Source organism: Mesocricetus auratus, unplaced genomic scaffold (assembly GCF_017639785.1).
Source record: "Mesocricetus auratus isolate SY011 unplaced genomic scaffold, BCM_Maur_2.0 Super-Scaffold_100676, whole genome shotgun sequence".
Lineage (NCBI taxonomy): Eukaryota > Metazoa > Chordata > Mammalia > Rodentia > Cricetidae > Mesocricetus > Mesocricetus auratus.
The window spans coordinates 62422598-62443470 of NW_024429266.1; the positions used below are offsets into that span (position 1 = coordinate 62422598).

The window sequence follows — 20873 nt, forward strand, 5'->3', positions numbered from 1 at the left end:
CCAAAGAGTGAATTTTTCATTTGTAAGCTCCCACAGCCAAGTGAGGTAGACAGCCAGTCCATGTTGGAAGGGGTGAATGGTGGGTATTGGGTCTTGGCTGGTTGAACTAAATTGATTAGAGCAGGCACACCCTCTCATGTTGGAGAGGTGGGATTGAATGCAGGTGATGTAATAGCTCTTGACAGGGTAGTTAAATATTGACAGGCGGTAGGAAGCACACCAGAGCTGGTCACACACAGGGAAGTAAGGGCTGTGACAGTGCCTGTCAGATCACAGAGCTGAGGCTGAAAGTGGTTGTGGCGATCCTGGTGACCCAGCTGAGGTAACTTGGCGTATTTGTCTGTGGCTTCATTAGAGGTAAGCTTTTGGAGTCAGACTGGGGAGCTGAAGGTTGGCTACCTTGTGCACCTCAGCTGGTCCTTTCCCTGAGAGTGACCATGAACGGCACTTTACCCAGAAGTTCCCTGCTGTATGTAATGCCTTCTGGAAAATGACTGGCACTGGTGCCGTTTCTGAATGCTTTGGGCGGAATTCCTCCACATGACTTCATCTGCCAGTCCACTTTGATGGTGATGATTAGAGACATGTGCATAGCATTCCAATTAGGAGGTCATAAACAAGTTCACTCCTACCTGGGAGCTGTTTTTACAGATTTAAAAGTTGGATGGGGAGAGGGGAGGGGAGGGAGATCAGGCAACACTTTAAGTATAATATGGAAAGAGGCACAGAAACAGAGGAGGAGGAATACTGTGTGAGTGAGAAAAGGCCAGCAGACAGCCAGCAGGATGGTTTGGGTGACTCTAGCCCGGAACTGAAAAGAGAGCTATGTGTCATCTTGATTGAGGAAAGGGCTCTGTGAAATTAGAGAAAAACTCCAATAGCAGACCTGGCTCAGGTAAGCCTTTTGGAAAACAAGAGCTGGTATCTTACTTGTAACTAGATAGTCCCATGTAGCTAGAAGAAGCAGTAGGGGCATAGCTTACTTTCGTTTATTCACTTGTGTGTGCGCACGCTCTGGCACATGCATGTTCATGCATGTTCATGTGTGTGTGCATGTGTGTGTGTGTGTATGTGTGTGTGTGTGTGTGTGTACTCATGCACACACACAGAAGCCAAAAGGATGCTTCATACGTCCTGCTTTATCACTGCTTTGCCTTATTTCCCTGAGACAGGATCTCTTATTAAACCTAGAATTAGGCTGACATTCAGAATGCCCAACGGACCCTCCTGCCTCAGTTCCCCACAGTGCTGTGCTTCAGGCATGGGCTAGCAGTCAGGCCTGGCTTTTTCTGTGGGGTCTAGGAATTCTAACTCAGGTCCTTACTAAGACTGCACAGCAAGCATTCTTACTCACTGAGCCATCACCTAGCTCCTTTTTTTTTTTTTTTCCGAGACAGGGTTTCTCTGTGGCTTTGGAGGCTGGCCTGGAACTAGCTCTTATAGACACCTAGCTTCATTTTTAATTGTCTTTTATGAGAGGGAGAAAATGATGAGTGACAAGGGACTGCAGCAAGGGGAAGGGCTTTAGGGTGAGGCAGTTTGGATGCAGCAAAAGTAGCTTTCTCTTTATGAAGTCCATTTCTGTTTCCACTGGGAATTTTATGGACAAGTCTGGGAGTAAGCAGATCTATCTAACCTTGTCAATATCACTTTAACACTACATTCTCCTACCCCACCTCCCCAAGGTATGATGAGAAAACACAATACAGAATAATAGGAGAGAGTACCATTCAGCAGAAATGAAAGGAAGTGTCAACACATCCATCACAGTCTGTTGGATATTGAAATACACAAAGTTGTCTTTGGATATTTACTCTCTGTGTGCGGCACACATGTATACTTGTATTCATCTTCATATGTGTACAGGTGAGTGTGTGGAGGGGGCTATGTGTATGTGTGTTTGTACATGTGTGGAGGCAGAGGTCTACTTCAACTTCAGGTGTTGTTCCTCAGAAACCTTTTATCTCTCATTGGTCCTGGAGCTCAGTGATTCAGGTAGACCAGATGGCTAGTGCCAGTGAACTCCAGGGATCCTCCTGACTCTGCCTCTGCAGTGCTGAGATTATAGGTACAGGCCACTGTGCCAAGGTTTATATATTTTTTAATGTGGGTCCTAGGAATCTAATTCAGACTTTTATAGGCTCCTTATGTCTCAGGCTGAGCCATCTGCTTATGCCTTGCATGCATTTTGAATGATATTTTCTCTGTAGAGAGATGGGATTTTTGGCACACTGAGTTTTTTTTTTTTTGGTTGATACTAAATATATCTTCAGCCTGAGCCTACACTGAGGGGCACAAAATTCCTCAGCTTTGTTCCTATGTTGTAACACTTAAATGTATTCATTATATTTGTCCTTTAAATTTTTTTTACTTCAAAATTATTTGTTGCAAGCACATAGGCAGTAGGCTTCTCTAATGTTGCTTGCTATTCTAGGATCTCCTGTCGAGAAATTTCCCACTGAGAAGATGAGAACTACAGGAGTCACCTTTGCATAAAGGAACTATGTGAGCTGACATATGCCACCCAGCTTTGACTGACATCAGGCTGAGACCAGAAAAGGCTAGATTCTAGCAGAAACCCCTCTGAAATATCCCCCTCGAACTCAACTTGCCCCAGATCCTTCCTGGAGCTGGTGTCTGAGTGAGTTCTTGAAATAGTTCAAAGACCCTGCCTCTTCTATTTTGTAGCAGCTCTAAGATCTGAACTATGATGATTGAACACCTGGTGCCTTAGTCACCTTTCCTATGGCTGTGACAAAACGCCCTGAGACAAGCAGCTTAAGTATGGGAGGGTTTATTTTGGTTCACATTTTGAGAGTACAGTCCATTATGGTAGCAGGAATATGAGGCAGCTGGTCACATGATATCAGCAGTCAGGGACTGCTTGTACTTAGCCTCCTTTCGCTCTTCATACAGTCCAGGACCCCAGTTCAGGAAAGGTATGGCCAAGCGTGGTGGATCTTCCCACTTTAGTAACCTTAATCCAGATAATCCCCAGAGATATGCCCCAGGGTTCTCTCCCTTTCTTTCTCTCTCTCTCTCTCTCTCTCTCTCTCTCTCTCTCTCTCTCTCTCTCTCTCTCTCTCTCTCTCTCATCAAGTTGGCAGTTGAGACAAAACATCACACCTGGGTTCCCTGTGCTTTTTATTTCTCCTGAAACTTGATCCTCCAAGCCATCCGAGGAAGAGGCATAACCTATTGTCTTTTTGATAGTGAAGGGAATTGAGGCTCTAGGTATGTTTGATGTCTCATAGTTGATTAGCTGTAAACGTAGATTCAGATGTCAATCACCTAAGGTATTTGTCAATCACTTAGCCTCAGAGACAATTCCTACAAAATCATTAAAGGAAAGTCAAGGAGTGGCAGCTTCTAACAGCATCCCTCTCAGAGACTATTAGTTGTCAAGCCCAGTTTGTGATCCCTAAGATCTTACATAGCAATTGCTTAAAATTAAGTGGGTACCAACATCTTTGTGTGTGTGAGAGGGCATTTGTACATGTATGTGTGCATGTAGAAGCCATGGATTGACTTTGGGTGTTCTCATCAGTTATTCATCATCGTATTTATTTGTTAAGACAGATCTGTCACAGGTGACAAAGCTAGCTGGCCAACTAGCTCAAGGACCCTCCTGTCCTCCCTCCCCAGCAATGGGTTTAAAGCTCTCTCAACAGTACCCATCTTTGTACATGGTTGCTGGGATCTGAACTCAGATTGTTACACTTGTACTTGCTTAGCAAGTCCTTAACTGATTGAGCCTCTCTCTCTCCACTGCCTGGACATCCCCACCCCACCCCACCCCCACCCTTATTTCTCTGAATTGAGGCAAATTGATTTTAAAGATCTTGACAAAAATATAGTCTTCATGTTAAAACTGTAAGAAATGTGTTATCCTCTTACTACCCTAGGTACTTTATGGCCCTTACCATGTGAAATTTCCCACTTATGTTGAACAGATTTCTCACATTGAAGTTTACATCTGTTTTCCATTTTCATCTATTCCCTTTCTTCTCACTTGAAATGGCTGAACAGCTGGCCTTATTCATGGCATAATGGCACTTTCACCATTATTGCCCACTTGACCCCTGGATCTGGCTCTCTCGTCTCCAGGCAAAATCACACCAGGGTTGTTTAGCCTCTGTTCCCAGGTCTGCCTTTTCCATCTTTTGATTTACACTCTGTTTCTCGCAGTCTTTCCACTGAAGACCACAAGGACAATAGCTTCCTCTCTGTGAGCTCACAAAGCCTGAGGCTCCCCATCCAAAACTCACTGATTAGCATTTGGTGTCACCTCTCCACTGGGAGAGACACCTGCCACCAATCTGGGAGTTTCTGGGGCAATGTGTCTGACTGACCTACTGAACTTGCAAAATCAACCTGGGAAAATGGGTCAAGGGTTGATGACTAACTGTGACATATTAATAAGAGCCTTGCAGGCTCACCTTGCAAGACAGATGCACATGTGTTAGAGGTGGGGCAATTGGGGTTAATGGGAAATTGTCCCATGTGACTGTTAAAAATCAGGAGCTGGCCTTTTGGGAGGATCTAATCAGAGTGCCAACTGTTGGGGGTCATTATTGGAACACAGATGAGTCAAGTGGAAGGAAATGTCCTGTGGACCTTAGTGGGGAGAAAGGAAGGAATGAAGGAAAGAAGGAAGAAAAGAGCTGCTTTCTTTGTTTTAAAATATGCTATCAGGAACAAAAATACCTATCTCCATGATTCATTCATAAAGGAGGAAAATTAAAAGTGGCTTAAATTTTTTAGCTGAATTTAATTATTTTGCACTATTTATGTATTTGTGTATATTTGCTTATTTAGTGTGTATATATTCACATGCCAATGTGTGGGTATAGAGATTAGAGGATGACTTCTATTGGTCAATTTTCTCCCACCCTGTGAGACTCAGGATTTAACTCAGGTCACCAACTAAGAAGTGCCACTGAGCTGTCTCCCCAGCTCAGCCCTTAAGTAACACTTTAAAAGCAAGATAACTAGCAATTTTTAAATAAAAATTGCATTTTTCAGCAATTCTGAGTATTTCCTTGCACTAAGGCACATACAAAACCAAACGATTGGGCAGAGAACCGTTTGAAGCCTTCTTTTCTTAAACTTGAGAAGCTTCACATCGGGAACTGAGAGTTTTCTCCAAGATAAATCACTGAAATCATTGACTCAGGGTCACAAGTATGTCTCGCGTGAAGCACAGGAGAGTCTAGGCTGAGTGACAGTCTTACAGACTGGTAAAACAAAAAAACAGCTAATAAAAATCTATACCTTGTGACAATTTCCACACAATACAAAACTAACCTTTTAATTTCGTGTTGATAAAGCAAGTTATTTTCCATGTCATGTTCCCAGGTGGGTGACAGAGGCTACCCTGTAACTTCAGTGTAGCATTGAAGGGGAGCCAGCATCTTAGGGCTTTTGTATGTGCATGCCTGTGAGCAGTACATTCCTCTGTACACGTGCAGAGGTCCACACGGCTGTCTCTATCTCCACCTTGTTTTGCTTGTATTTTCTTTTGAGACAGGGTCTCTCACTGAACCTGGCTGGGGCTGTCTATATGAGCTATGCTGCTTGGCTGGGCAGAAAGCCCCAAGGACCTGCCTGTATCTGTTCCTCTTCCTCGTGACAGTGACACAGACGTGCAATGCCACTGTGTCTGGCTTTTTGGTTGTGTGTTGGAGATCTGAACTTAGAGCCTCATGGTTGTGCAGCAAGTACTTTACCCACTGAGCCATCCCTACCCGCTGGAGATGGCCTCTGTTTGCTGGGGTGTTTCCCCCTAAGAGCACAGATGACAGGTTTTCCCTTTTAAAGGTACTAAGTTATCAGAAACCCTACAGGCAATCCTGAGAGCACAAAAAGGTATTGCAATCCTAGAGAGATAGCTCAGTGGTTAAGAGGGCTTGCTGTATTACTCTGAGGCGTGGAACTCAGATCACAACTCCCATGTAACAAGCTGGAGGCCCAGTGCATGCATACCTATAACCCCTGCTCCAAGGGTGTTGGGGAGACAGGAGGATCACTTAGACTTGCTGGCTTCCAACCTAGGCTAGAAAACTCAAGCCTCTGGTACAGTGTGAACCCTGCCTCAGAGGAAATAGATGGAGAGTGACAGAGGGCAACCAATGTCCTCTCTTACTTCTATGGACACAAGTACACACACTCATTTGCTAGCATGCATGCACATGCTTGCACACACACGCAGAGGTAAATAAATGAATATATCCTTTTTAAAAAGTAGCCCCAAAACAGACATTTGTTTTCCTTGGTGAATTGGGAGAGGCCTTTCTTTTTTCAGAATTCACTTCTGTTACGTTCATGTAGGACATTTCCTATCTTCTGGATTCTGGAGAGCCAGCTAATAAAAAATGTCTAGAGTAGTATTTTCATCCATGCCACCCTTTAGACAGGGCACTTTGTCTTACTGGACCCAGAGCCCCTCTCAATGCCTGACACAGAGGAGGGTTTCTTGGCATTTGTTGCACACATAGTCACCCACTGTGATATGTGGAGTCAGAGGAGAATTGAGAATTATCAGCACATGGAGCTTCAAGATTGCTTAGTAGCAGAGAAAACTGTTACTGCATAGAAACTAGAACTATTCTGTTCCAGGAGACTGTTGGAACACACACCCATTCTCAAAATTGAAGTTGCCCATAGACCAGTCCTCAACGGAGTATTTTACTTAAAACATTTTTACATCTATATTATTTTATTTTGTTATTACATCTTAACGTATTTCTTGTATGCCCCGGTGCACATGTAGAGGTCAGAGCATGAGTCCTTATACCATGAGTCCTGTGGATCAAACTCAATCTTTACAACAGGTGCCTCTACCCATTGAGTTACCTCCCTGGGCCCTATATCTCCCTATTTATCATGTGCGTGCAGGTGTGTGTGTGTGTGTGTGTGTGTGTGTGTGTGTGTGTGTGTGTGTGGTCAGAAGACAGCTTGTGGGAGTCAGTTCTCTTTTTCATCACTTGGATCCTAAGAACCAAACTCAGGTCAGTAAGCCTTGGCATCAAGCACCTTTACCTACTGAGCCATCTCATAGGTCCAGTATTTTACATTTTTCTTAGATGAGTGCATCTCTGGAATGAAAACTGAAGCTGATCTATATTGTGTCTGTACACCCATTCAAGTGAATTCATGCTCTCAAAAATGGGAAGAAAAATCAGCTGTTCTTGAAAGATCCATAAGGAGAACTTTGGTGTATAGGAAGCATGGTTGCAAGTGTTCAAATATGAAATAAAAATACCTTCCTGAGGTCCAGCCTGTACTTTTTGAGGGCTAGAGTTAGCTTAATTAAGGTAGCTGCAATTTACTAGCATGTTCTGCAGCCCACTGGTCAATAGAACCCCTGGTGACCAAACACACTTGTTTAAAGTAAGAGCTGGAGCCCCTTTGACCTTAGAATATATTATCTGGGAGAGTTATGGTCAGCCAGCTCCCCAGATGACCCAAGCGTGCAGCTGCTCTGCCAGATGGCTGTCACACGCTCGAAGCAGAAAACTTGGAAGGGACTCACAGCCTCACCAGATGCCTTATCGCACAGTCCAGTGGATGCCCCAAACAGAGTGAGCAGCTTCTGTGCTTTATATACGGTGACCTGATTCAAGTGCAACAGCTGATTCTTTGAATATTGCCCATGGAGCAACTATGTGTGCTTGTGATCTGTGGCTGCTGGTGATATCCAGATTGCAGACTGCAAGCTCTTTGTAAGGAATTCCAAGTGTACAGTCTCCTTTTTTTCCCAATGTTTTTACTTACTTTATTACAAATTTTATTATTACAGATTCTATTATTATTATGTGTGTGTGTTTGTGTGTGTAAATATGTGCACATGTTACAGTGTGCTTGTGGAGGTCAGAGGACATATTTAAGAGTCACTTGTCTCCATCTACCATATGGGTTTATGGGTCCCAGGTATTGAACTCAAGTCCTCACTCAGGCTTGGCAGCAGGCACCTTTACCCACTGAGGCATCTTGCCATCTCCAAACCTGATGTCTTTTTGGCTATGATAAGGCCCAAAAGGACTTGTTTCTTCAGCAGGAACCAACGCATCATTGGAGGGAGTACTGGATTGAATTAACCTGTATAACCAAAGGAAGTCACTCAGAGGACAGTTGGGCAGAAGCAGCTTGGTTTGTGTATTTACTAACAGCTGGAGAAGAGCAAGCATACTGTAGGTCAAAGTTCATTGCCTATCAGTGAACTCTTGACTCAGCAGGTTTGTGTGTGTGTGTGTGTGGGGGTCATTAGCCAGGACCTGCATCTGCTCCTGAAGTGAAAAGTCATTGAGATCTCCTGAGAAGTTAACTTGCGTCTTAAAGAATATGTAAAAAGATGTTTGTTACTTACCTAGTTTTGGAGCTGTAAAGTGCCACCTCTAACAGAGTCATTATTGGAAAAAAGGAATCTATTTGCATGATAGAATTACAAGACAGGATACTATTAAAATGGTCTAAGCAGAGGCTGGGGAGCTGGCTCACTGGGTAAGAACTTCCCACACAAGTGTGGGGACCTTACCCTGAGCCTCCAGAACCATGTAAAAGCCAGTTGCAGTAGGGTACGTGTGCAGTCCCAGTGCTCATGCAGCAAGTGGGGAGGTGCAGACAGGAGAATCCCTGGAAGCTCATGGCTACCTAGACAGAATGGCAAAGAATCTCTGGTCACGAACAAGGCAGAAAGTGAGGACCCATCCCAGAGGCTGTCCTCTGACCACCATATGTGTGCATGCAGAGCATGTGAGCCCCCATTTATAGGAACACACACACACACACACACCCCTAAATGTGATTTTTAGAAAATGAAATAAAATGGCCTAAGCAGGGAGAGAAATGAGGACAGTGTGCATTGTGGGTAGGCTCTAGCAGGGAGGCTGGGCAGAATAAATTCTATAAAAACTAACTCAATAGTGGACCTGGATAAGGAAGTTGGCTTTCATAGTGTATTTCATTTTTCGGCCTGATAAGGAATGCACTGAACCCATCCCCCACCGCATGCATCCCTCTGTTTTTTGTCCTTTGATTCTCAGTGGTAATGGGGACACAGGGTTGTCCCTGGGGCAAATGATTCCACTTGAGTTATTTACCATGTGGAAATCAAAGGGAACAGATTTCTGATATGAAAAGTTTTCTGACCCCAGAAAATCAAAAGGCAGCCTCAGTTTGGAGTGACACCTTGTCTTTGAGTCACATATAGATCGTCCATGGAGTCGGTGGGGCTATAGAATTTCAGTTTGTATCCATTAGGCCTTGTCTGATCCCTGCTTCATAAATAACTTCAGGGTCTGTGTGTGTTTGTGTGAATGTGTGTGCACACAGGTTCATATATGTGATTTTTAAGAACTCACTGTATTTCATTTAGCTCCTAAATCATGGCAAATATATAATAAAAATGGTGTGACACTGGGAAGGTCATTGATCTTTCTTGGAAGCCCCCCCCCAAGTGCCTCTACTACCACAGATGATTCTTAATGATACCCAATTATGTTCTAAGTCCCAAAGACACCAGTATTGGCACATGTCCTTGAGTTCCCATTCACCATACAGTGCTTAACTCCTGACAAATGGCACAAACTCAGATGACCTCTGAGGTCATCAAGTCTTACCTCTACCATTTTAAAGTGAATGGGAAAGTCTAGTGTCTGTTGGGACCTGTCAGGTGACATTCAGAGTGAAGCTAGCTGGGTGGAGAAAGGGCAACATGGAGATTGTGGAGATTGCAATGCCTGCCTCAGGGATGCAGGCATGTGTCTGCTTCTGTTACCAGATTGTCAAGGTCGGAGTCTCTGACAGCCCCATCTCCAGTAGTCAGTCAAGTAATAGTGAGGGGCAGAGAAAGGAAAGTGAAACCAATACAACCACACCAGGAAGAGAAGCAGGTATGGAGACAGGTCACTGACACCCCTGACATGACCTTAGTTTTAAATAGATGGCAAGATGAGTGCCATAGCTAAGCAGTCCTGGTCCAGGTATGGCACGGCCCATCGCTGACCCATCATCAAATGGGCTCGACTCTCCCCTATAAGTTGACCTGACAAGTTGTTCCTCCTCTAGGGGACCCCAGGCTTCACCTTTTTCCTTCTTCCAGCATGAGATTCTTGGAAAGGGGGGGTGCCAGTTTCTTCGGATTCATTGTTTCAGCAGTCTGATGGTCAAAGTGAGGAGCACAAGTCTGTTTAGAATGCCTCGTTCCTGCCAAGAGGGTTAAAACCTTAGGAGATACAGCTTACCTTGCTGTTCCTTCCTAGAGACCATTCCCATCTTCCAGTCTGAATCTTCCCCACCTTGGGCCTGCCTTTTAAGGTTTCCTCCCCTCATCTTGCTATCCATCTCTGCATGTTGATCTTCTCTTCCTTCTGAACTTGTTATCTCTGCATGTGTCCACAGGCAGCCTGGCCGCAGGCTCTGCTCTCAACATTGTCTGGGATCATGTGCTTATTACTTATGTACTTCCTTTTCTGTTCCTTTTCTGCCTCCGAAGCCAAATCATTGTAAGCCATTCTACTTTAGGGCAGCCAGATTTCTCAATGGGAAATTCTCATTCCATGAGTGACTAGGCAGGCTTATTTCAACATACTGGACCATTGCTGTATCCACCAGTACCAGAGTCTCTGAAAAGGTTGTGAGTTGTTTTTGTCCAGTTGCAAGCCTTTGGACTACAGAGATGGCTCCTGCTTAAGAGCACTTGCTGTTCTTGCAGGGGACCTGAGTTCGGTTCCCAGCCTTTCTGTTAGGCAACTCACTGTAGCTGTAGCTCCAGGGGATCTGACACCCCTTTCTGGCCTCTACAGGCACCCACAGGCATACATCCATGCACACAACATGGACACACGCACACACACACACACACACACACACATAATTAAGAATAAGACAACCTCTTTCAACTTGCTGCTTTTCTCATTGGACTGGGGATGTTAGTCTCACTGGTGAAGCTCAGCATGTTAAATATTTGACAGATATGGCTTAGTTCCATCCAGTTTGGAGATAATCACCATTGTTGTATGAACAAGATTTAAGAGTGTAGGAAGGTTTGGCTTGCCCCTACAGGATAGAAGCTCCACCTAAATTCCTATGTATCCTCTGCCACAGGCTCTGCTAGGAAGAATTTTAATTCTTACCTAAAAGGGGTAACAGACTTGAGCCTCTGAGATGTTTAGTCTCTGCCTTTCATGAAAAGCAGTGGGTGGGGACCTACCTGGAAAGACAGACAGCTAGGCCTTCCCCGAGTTTGCACAACAGGAAATGAGGGTTGTTCTTTATGCCTGTTTGCCAGAGCATGCTTATTTAATAAATGTTTACATATGAGCAGGGAAATCTGGTCCAAGGTTTGCCTCCACATCAGCCAGTAGCAAGTCAGACTTCTACAGATGTCCCCTCATGTCAAAAAGAACTGTGCCTTTACAAGCAAACCAACACAGGACTGGCCTCTGTCTCAACTCTGCCAAGAGTTTGCTTTCAAGAGCAACTGATACTAGCTTTGCTGTAGTAGCAACTCAGAGAACATGGTGGTTTTTAGTAGCCAGTGGGTATTCCTCAGCTGTGGCTCTGTCCATCAGCTGTGGCCCACTGGGCTTGGATGGGCTTGAAGCCAGGTTGCTGTGTAGGGTGGGGTCCATTCTTCTGACCTTATCTTAGAGGTCAGATTCTGTAACAGTCAAACCAGCTACTGGGCATGTTGTTCTCTTGGCAGATGCAGACTCTCAAGAGGGGCAGGGAAAAGTTTCTGGCTAGAACTGGTACCCAGGCACATCTGCTCTTGTCACTAGTGTGGTGAGAGTTGCTGTACATATCTTCCACTGTAGAAGTAGAAGGGCAAAGAGAATTGTAAGTGGGTCATATGATCATTCCCCTTGAAGTCAAACCATAGGGATGCTCAGTGTCTCCTGGCCTGGATGATGCTCTTTTAGTTACTTCTCCAATTGCTGTAATGAGATGCCGACAAGAAGAAGCTTAAAGGAGGGTTTATGTGGCTTACAGTTCAAGGTGATACAGTCCACCATTGTGAGATAGACTGTATGAGGAGGCTGGCCACATTGCATCCCTGTCAGAAAGCAGAGAAAGATGAATGCTTATCCTTAGTTCCCTGTCTGTTTGTCCAGGACCATACCCTATACACTGGTGTTGCACACATTCAGGCCATATCTTCCCACTTCATTAATCTAACCTAGAAAATCCCTCACAGATGAACCCACAGATGTTTCCCTGGCAACTGTAGATGTTGCCAAATTGGCAATCAGTATGAGAGATTATTAGATGTCAACCAATCAGCTTTGGAAGCATTAACTTAGTGTGAATCAGTCTACATTCATGAGATGGGCATGAGTCAAATGCAGAGGGAATAAGCATTGGCCTGGAGAATTTCATAGTCTCAGAGACTGGTGCCAGCTGCAGAAGACATTGGAATATAGTATATGACAGCACTCAGAGAGAAATATACAAAAATATGTAGCTTCCATTAGCGTCTATGAGGGAGACGCTAAACACCCAAGGATACCAGAATCCCAGAATATACAAGTCACTTATATACAATGGCAGACAACCTGTACATGTCTTCCTAAATACTCTTAATCACCCTGAATTCCTTATAATGCCTAACACAATACAATGCTGTATAAATAACTGTTACGTGTATTGCTTGGGAAATAAGAGTGAGGAAAGTAATCTGGAAGTATTCAGTATAGGCATGACTTTTGTCTGAATATTTCAATTTTTTTTTGTTTTTGTTTTTCAAGACAGGGCTTCTCTATGTAGCTTTGTGGACCAGGCTGGCCTCGAACTCACAGAAATCTGCTTGCCTCTGCCTCCCAAGTGCTAGGATTAAAGGTGTGCACTACTACCACTTCCCAGCTGAATATTTCAATTTTTAAAAATTAAATTAAAAATATATGTGTGTGTATTTGTATATGTGAACGAAGACACACACAAAGCCAAAGGCACTGGGGCTCCTGGAGGGTAGGCTACAGGCATTTATGAGCCATCCATTGTGAGTTCTGGGAACTTCTGCAGGAGAAGTACCTGCTGGCAATGGCTGAGCCATGTCTTCAGACCTGTCTGAATATTTTCTAATCAGTAGCAGTTGTCCCACCTACTCATGTACAGGGAAATCTGCATGTAAACAAGGAAACAGGGATTTAGCTCTGTGGTAGCAGCAAGCACATACCACAGGCTCTGGGTGCCATCCCCAGAACTGAAGGAACAAAACAAAATGAATACAAAATCGCTCCCATTCAAAGCCTAGTAAAAGGGTTGCAATATTTGACCCATTGTTCTGTGGCGCTCCACACTGCTTCGAGGACAAACCAAGGCTTCTGCTCCTCCCTCTCTAGACATGCCTTCAGAAAAGCGTTTGGCCATCTTTTAACATTGAGATGAAGGAAAATGCATTAATTGACCTGGCCCTGACCCTAGCCTCTCCTAGACTGTGTGGTGCTCCCCATATCACTCCTGTTTTCTTGGTCCTCAGGTTTTTCAGTTTGAAGGGTTTAAACACCTTGTGAAGACTACTAAGGAGGAGTGACAGGTGGGGGTCTGTGCATCCTGAGGTTGCTCCCCACCCTGTAATACTGGCTAATTTCCTTTGGTTTTTTTGTTTTCCTTCCTAAGCAGGAATGAAATCAGGCTCACTTGTATTTGCATACAAAACACTTGTTTTTAATTCTAACTCAGTGCTCCAGTCTCCCTCCTTTGTCGTCTAGGATTTCAAGCTTACCAAGCACTTGCACTTTAGTTGTAACATTCTTTGTATTTTGCGCTGTTTTGCACATGGTACTTTTAATTTTTCTCATGGTTGCCTCAGTTTGACACAGATTGCAAAACAGCCAGTGGAAGGCCTGAGGGACATTCATTCACAGTTCCCGACTCCACTAAGATGGTCCAGGCTCAGCTTGTTAAGTGTGAGGCACACTTACTGCCTGCCGTGGAGGGGTGTGCTCGGTGGGGTTCAATAGCTCCTCCACCCCCACAGTACCCATCTTCCCTGGCTTGCCTAATTGTTTTGAATGCTGTGGTAAATGGATTATTCTTAAATGGAAGCCTGGGCAAATCTGGTTTTGACTAGGAATCACTCAAGGATTTAAAAGAAGCCAACAGAAGGGACTAGGATTAGTTTGTTTGTTCTGTTTTCAAACTGTGTACAGATAAGCCCGGGGAGAAAGCAGCAGTTATGCTGAGAGCAAACATTTCTGTGTTTCTAAGAAAACTTGAAATATCTTCCCTTATGAACAATCGAACACAGCATCCTCCTTCCCTACAAGTTCAGGCTGAGGTCCCAGAGCCCTTAGTCCATCTGGAACACACAGCAGATGAACATTCCTTCTTGGACCCTACCTTTCCAACGCTTCACGGAAGTAGCAAAGAAAGGCTTTTACCTCTTCGGCAAGACAGCTGAGGCTACAGTGAATGGTGGGATCAACACACAACTTCCCACTTGAGACAATCAATGTTCTCCATGCCAACCCAGGAATCTCAAAGTTGTCGGAGACAAAGTTGTCATAAACCTATCAAAAACTACTAGAAAGGAATATGAAATGACAGAAATTTCAGGAATGTGGGTAGAACTGGAAATTATTCTATCAATCGAGGTGACCCTGGTCCAGAAACAGGAGCAGTGTATTTCCTCTGCCACATGAGGATTTAAGTGTTGGTAGAAGTCATGAAATCAGAAATGGGCCCATGAGAGGAGAAAACAAGAGGATTTAAGGGAGAGGGTGGGGGAGGGTGCTAGGACACACGTGATCTGAAAGTGGAGGGAGAGATACTGATGACAAGGGGAGAAGCTGGGACGGAGGCAGGGAGAGGAGAGATGGAGCCATGGGTGGGTCAGTGGAAACCAAGAATATCCAAAATGTAAAACCATAAACCATAATCATTGCAAAGTAATAAACAATAAAATAAATTTAAAACATTTAAACTGCACTAGTGACAAGTGTCTTCTATCACTCCAAATGGGACAAGGAAGGTTTGGGTTCACCAGAGCCCAGAAACAGAATTGTTAGAGCTTCAGTTTGGATTCCTTCACTTTAAGAGCAGCGAAATTCCAGAGCCAGTGCTCTTTGGGGGTTTTAATTATTTGTCAGTGCCTCCCTTTCCTGGGTGGGGAACTGCAGTTAATAGAAAGAAAGCTACTCCTGCTCTCCCACCTCAGATGGAGCAAGTTTCGTCTTTCACTGCCCCCGTTAGTCACTGAGCTCTTGTTCCTGAAGTCCTTTCTGCTGTCACTTGCTCTTGTGCTCTCTCTCTCTGTCTTTCTGTATGTATGTGTCCATTATTGCCTCCTCGCCCTCTTCCTTGCATACCCCCCCTTCCTTGTACTTTTATCTTTTGCTTGATTTTAGCCTACTGAAGCCATAGCATGAGTGAATGAGGCAGGTCCAGCTATGGTCAAAGCTCAGGGCTCAGAAGCCTTTCCACCCCCTTTCTTTCCTCCTGTTAGACTTTTTAGGTCCTCTCTTAACCATGTGATTTTATTAAAGTCAACCTGAGCCTCACCATAAAGACTGGCAGTTTATTCTTGAGTCAACTGTGAGTGACCATGCATGGTGGCCAGTTTCTGAGTCAACTTGATATAAGCTAGAATCACCTGAGAGGAAGGAACCTCAGTTGAGGAAAGTCCACCATAAGATCAATGGGGGAGGGCTCAGTTCATGGTAGGTGGTGCTATTTTTGGGCAGGTGGTCTTGGGCATGGTCAGTGGTGCAGATAAGATCTCTCTCCACAAGAGATGAATTCAGAAGAGTAAATGCTTACTGTTCACGGATTCTAGTTTTGAAGATTTGCCCATATCCCTTTCTTCTCATCCCCAGTCTTCCCCTCCCCTCCCTGTGCCTTCCTGAGGCTTTCCCTCTAGGAAAGACACAGTCTCAGTATATACTAGTCTTCCCAGGCTGGTCTTGAACTTCCAAGTATGTCAAATCAGGGATTCCAACAACTTAATTCCTTCCCAGCCTTCTATGGGAAATGTCTCAGAAGTCCTGTATCCTGGAGGGGTAGGTAGTCTCTGGCACTTGTATCTTGTGAACTGACATCTGGAGGCCTGGGGGTTGAGGGGTGGGGGGTCAGGTCCTCAGCTATCCAAGAGGCATAGCCTCTCCAGGGGGTTATTTCCCAAGAATTGTGCCAGGTCATCATGTTGCCAATATAACACATAGGTAACAAGATTCTTATGGCTGAGACACAGCTGAGGCAGAGGCTCAAACCCTAGGGAGCATACCCCTGACCTGGGAGACCACCATCCTACTCTGACCCAAGATAAGTGTGTGCTGAGGGTCACTCTGAGACAGTCCAATTTTACCACCTGCAGGGTTGGGGCATGGTCTGGAGGTACCATTCTGAGATGTGGGACCATTCTGGACAGCAGGAGTCATGGTTTGAGGCCATCTTGTAACCTGGGAGTGATGGGTTGCTATGGTAGAGACTCATTACTCCAACATTGTCCAAAGCTGGATTGAAACTTTGAACTAGTTGAAAACAAAAAACAAAATCTAACCATCCCACTTTATAAAATCTGAGAATAACAGATGGGAGAAAGCACATATTTGTCTCGCCTAGAACAATTTAATTCTTTTACTGTGATTATCTCCAGTTATATCAGTTTTCCTACAATGGACACAAATGACAGGACTTTGTTCCTTACAACTGGAATATTCCACTGTGTATAAACACATTTTCCTTTCCTCGATTGCTAAGCATCAGTAGACAAACATACTGGCATCACACGCATAATGAGGTATAGATTCCTACTTATGCCAAAACCCTAGGTTCTGTTTCTGTTGTTGCTATTTTCTTCACGTGTTCTGGATATATGTAGCCTAACTGCAGACTCTCATTCTTTCAACACTTCCAAAGCATAATTCCCCATCTTCTCTATTGCTTCTTTCCAGGTATATGTTCAGCTAGAAAAACTGGAAGGCAAGATCTTACTGTACACAATTTACAATCCCCAGAGGAGTAAGGGAAACAAAAGTACAAATGGCTGGGGTACCTATGCCTGGGAAAGTGGGGTGTAATATCCCCAGGTGGACAGGACACATCAGGTACATGGAACCCAGCTGGTGATTGGTGAGCGGTGGCTTAGACTCACCCTAGGGCAGTCAGTAGCAGGTGTGGGATTCTCTCTCTGTCTCTCTCTCTCTCTCTCTCTCTCTCTCTCTCTCTCTCTCTCTCTCTCTCTCTCTCTCTCTCTCTCTCTCTCTCTCTCTCTCTCTCCTCTCTCTCTCTCTCTCTCTCTCACACACACACACACACCACACACACACTTTGTTTGCACATATAACTTCAGGTTAGCTGTGGAACCCTACTGAGGGCCCAGTTAAGCACCACATGTTGATGAGGAATTCACCCTGTTCACCATCAGAACTGTTGTTGTCAGCCTGGAGTTCTCACAGTTACATCAGAGAGAGAGAGAGAGAGAGAGAGAGAGAGACAGAGAGAGAGAGAGAGAGAGAGAGAGAGAGAGAGAGAGAGAGAGAGAGAGAGAGAACTTTCCTGAACTGTTGTTGTCAGCCTGGAGTTCTCACAGTTACATCAGAGAGAGAGAGACAGAGAGAGACAGAGAGAGACAGAGAGAGAGAGAGAGAGAGAGAGAGAGAGAGAGAGAGAGAGAGAGAGAGAGAGAGAGAGAGAGAACTTTCCTGAACTGTTGTTGTCAGCCTGGAGTTCTCACAGTTACATCAGAGAGAGAGAGAGAGAGAGAGAGAGAGAGAGAGAGAGAGAGAGAGAGAGAGAGAGAGAGAGAGAGAGAGAGAGAGAGAGAGAGAGAGAGAGAGAGAGAGAGAGAGAGAGAGAGAGAGAGAGAGAGAGAGAACTTTCCTGAAAAATCTAAGACAGGTCATATGGCTGTGAAATATAGTCATTTAAATTTGAGAGCCTTATATTAAACACTAGACATCCATACTTTTACAAACTCAGTAAAACATTGCTGGCTAGACTAAATATGTTCATCAACACCTACAAAAAAGAATTTTAACAGCAGGTAGTCCTGTGTAACTGCCTCGGGCCTTTTACTGAACTCTTACAAGGTGCTACCTAAAGTAAATTTAAGTCAAGTTTCTGTATTTTTTAGTACTATGGGAATAACCATTGTAACCATAAACAGTGATATGTGGTATTTTAATTATTCATTAACTATTTCCTTTATAAAAATGAATGCCTTAACCTTAATGAATTTGTGCTGACTAATTCTTTTAGGAATGAGGTGGTTTTTTGGTTTTGTTTGTTTGTTTGTTTCCCAGTTGGCTTTATTATTCCTCTGAGAGTCACAGGGGAGAACCCTTGCTACCTCCTTCAGCTTCTTTCTAGCGGCTCAGACATTTCTTAGCTTGTTGATAACTGTAAATCTCTTTCGTCTCTTTCTCCTTTTCATCTTCTTCCTCTGTCTTCTCTCCTCCTCTGTCTTCTCTCCTCCTCTTTTTCTTTCTCTTTCTCCTTCTTCTTGTCCTCTCAGAGTCTCCATTAAGGACTCTTACCGCTGGAATTGGAGCTTACCTGGTACTACACAGAGTGACCTCATCTGGGTAGAGTTTACTTAATTGCACACTCAAGGACCCCACTTCTACATAAGATCACATTCAAAGGCTCTGGGACCTGGTACATGGCACATCCTTTCAGGGGGCCCTTCTGTCCATAGCCATCTTAGCTCCATGACAATAAACTTTTAATTGTTGCTCCAGCGACAACTGAAAACTGACCATCACAATTGCCATTAAGCTCAATCAATTTTATCGTTGAACCTGATGAAAAACAACAAGAAAGGTTAAGTATAAACGGAAGAAAAAGGTGTTAGGAGGAGGAACTGGGGAGAGAGCTGTGTCGGGAAAATGCCTCAGATCCAAAATCTGACCCAAAACGTATCAAAACGTATCAAAAATGCATGGTGATTCACATGGGGAGGCAGAGGCAGGCAGATCCCTGGGATTGGTTGACTAGCCAGCCTGTTTGGTGAGTTCCACACCAGAGAGACAGCCTATCCCAAAAAGATGCACAGTGCCTGGGGAACAACATGTAAGGATGTTTCCTGACCTCCACATGCAAGCATATGTGTGTGTGTGTGTGTGTGTGTGTGTGTGTGTGTGTGTGTACAGAGAGAATGTTTGGTGTGTAAGTATGTATTTGTGTGTGTGAGCAGGTAAACATTGGTTTAAGAATTCTAGGCCAGTAAAATTGTCCAGTGGCTAAAGGAGCTTGCCATCAAGTCTATTTGCCTGAGTTCAAGTCCCACATGGTGGAAGGGGAGAATGATTTTCTACAAGTTGTTCTCTCTCTCTCTCTCTCTCTCTCTCTCTCTCTCTCTCTCTCTCTCTCTCTCTCTCTCTCTCTCTCTCTCTCTCTCTGTCTCTCTCTCTGTCTCTCTCTCTCTCACACACACACACAGTAGCATGTATCCTCCCCCAAATTACTGTATTGAATTTTTTAAATTTAAGAACACAGCAAGAAAGACTGAGGTTAAAAATAGAAAGACTTTTGTTGGCCAAAAATGTGTTTGTGTCGACATATAGCATTAGAGACCAGCTTTATATATTTATATAGCAATTTAATAGGAGACAAAAATGTGGTCAGTATCAATGGGGCTTTTCTGCATTAAACTGGCATGACTTCATGTGTAAACTGACCAGTTTTCACAGTTACTTAGGTCTATTTAAATTGGGAGAACTTCTGACAAGCCCCCTGAGTCCATTCTTTTTCATTAATTTTAATACACATATGTCTATCTATACCATGCTGTGTGGCAAGAGACAGAGTCCGCACCCACTACTTGAAAACATGGTGAGTAAATGGAGTTAGTTCTCCTGCAGATATTTCTAAATATTATTGCAGGTTTCACAATTGCCCCCTTTAATGATGTTCTAACAGTGTTTCTCTTCAATGGAAACACTAGGGGAAAAGGTTGAATGCTTTATATAAAATGCTGAAAAGAAAACCCTTGGGTAGGCTTTCCCATCGTGAATTCTTACCTGACAGTAGGCATAAGGCCTTGTTTGTTTGTATGTGTGTGTGTGCTTTAGTGTGTGTGTGTGTGTGTGCGTGTGTGTGTGTGTGTGTGTGTGTGTGTGTGTGTGTACATGTACCTGTGGATACTTGTGTAAGTGTTAAGGCCAGAGGTCAATGTCTGGTGTCTTTCTCAATTGATCGCCATTGTATTTTTATTTACCTACTTGTTTGTTTGTTTTGTGGCAAGGCTGCTTGCTGGGCCTGGGGCTCATCTTATTGGTTATACTGGCTGCCTAGTGAACTCCAGGAATTGTCTATCTCTGCTGCTCTGCCTCCAGCCCTGGGGTTACAGATGTGCACTGTTATTCACTGCTTATATGTGGGTGCTGGACTTCAAACTTAGGTCATCATGCTTGCACAGAGACATTTTACATTTAGCCACCTCCCCAATCCACACCCAGAATCTTGACCTCCTTAACCACTTCTAAATCTATCATGTCCAACCTGTAGTCACAGAAAGTCCCTTTAGTTTGCTTTTATTGACTATTTAGTAGTGGAGTTTTCTTTCATCTGTGTAATGAGCATGTTGAGCCTCCTCTGGGTACCAGAGCTCCCCACAATCCAGTAAGTTCCTTGTCCCCTGAAGACAGCAACTTTCCCCATCTCCATCTCCCAGATTATCTCATCTACTACCTTCCCTGTAGTATTAATTACAAAGCTGTGATTGTGTGAAGCAGAAACTCAAAAACCTCAAATCAGAAACCACTTGCTCAAATCCAGAATGAGGACAAGTTATCTCCAGGCTTCAGGGCTCCCCCATAGTCAGAGCAGTGAGGGGTGCCTTCTAGTGACTGACCAGGCCATCTCTGGTGACACTTCTCTGTCTTCATCTGTTTCTTTATCTGTTCATCATTCCTCTTTCCTCTTTCTTC

At 44.1% G+C, this 20873-nt stretch overlaps 1 protein-coding gene across 2 annotated transcripts in view; it reads left to right on the plus strand.

The window, feature by feature from the left end:
• Positions 1-20873, plus strand: part of Nckap5 (NCK associated protein 5) — an 831052-nt gene that overhangs the window by 134179 nt on the left and 676000 nt on the right. Inside the window, exon 1 of one of the 2 annotated variants that reach the window (XM_040738961.1) lies at positions 206-357. The exons of the other annotated variant lie outside the window; for it this stretch is intronic. The gene's annotated coding sequence lies outside the window, so the exon portion shown is untranslated. Of the gene's footprint in view, positions 1-205; positions 358-20873 lie in introns of those variants that run through there. 2 annotated transcript variants of the gene reach the window in all.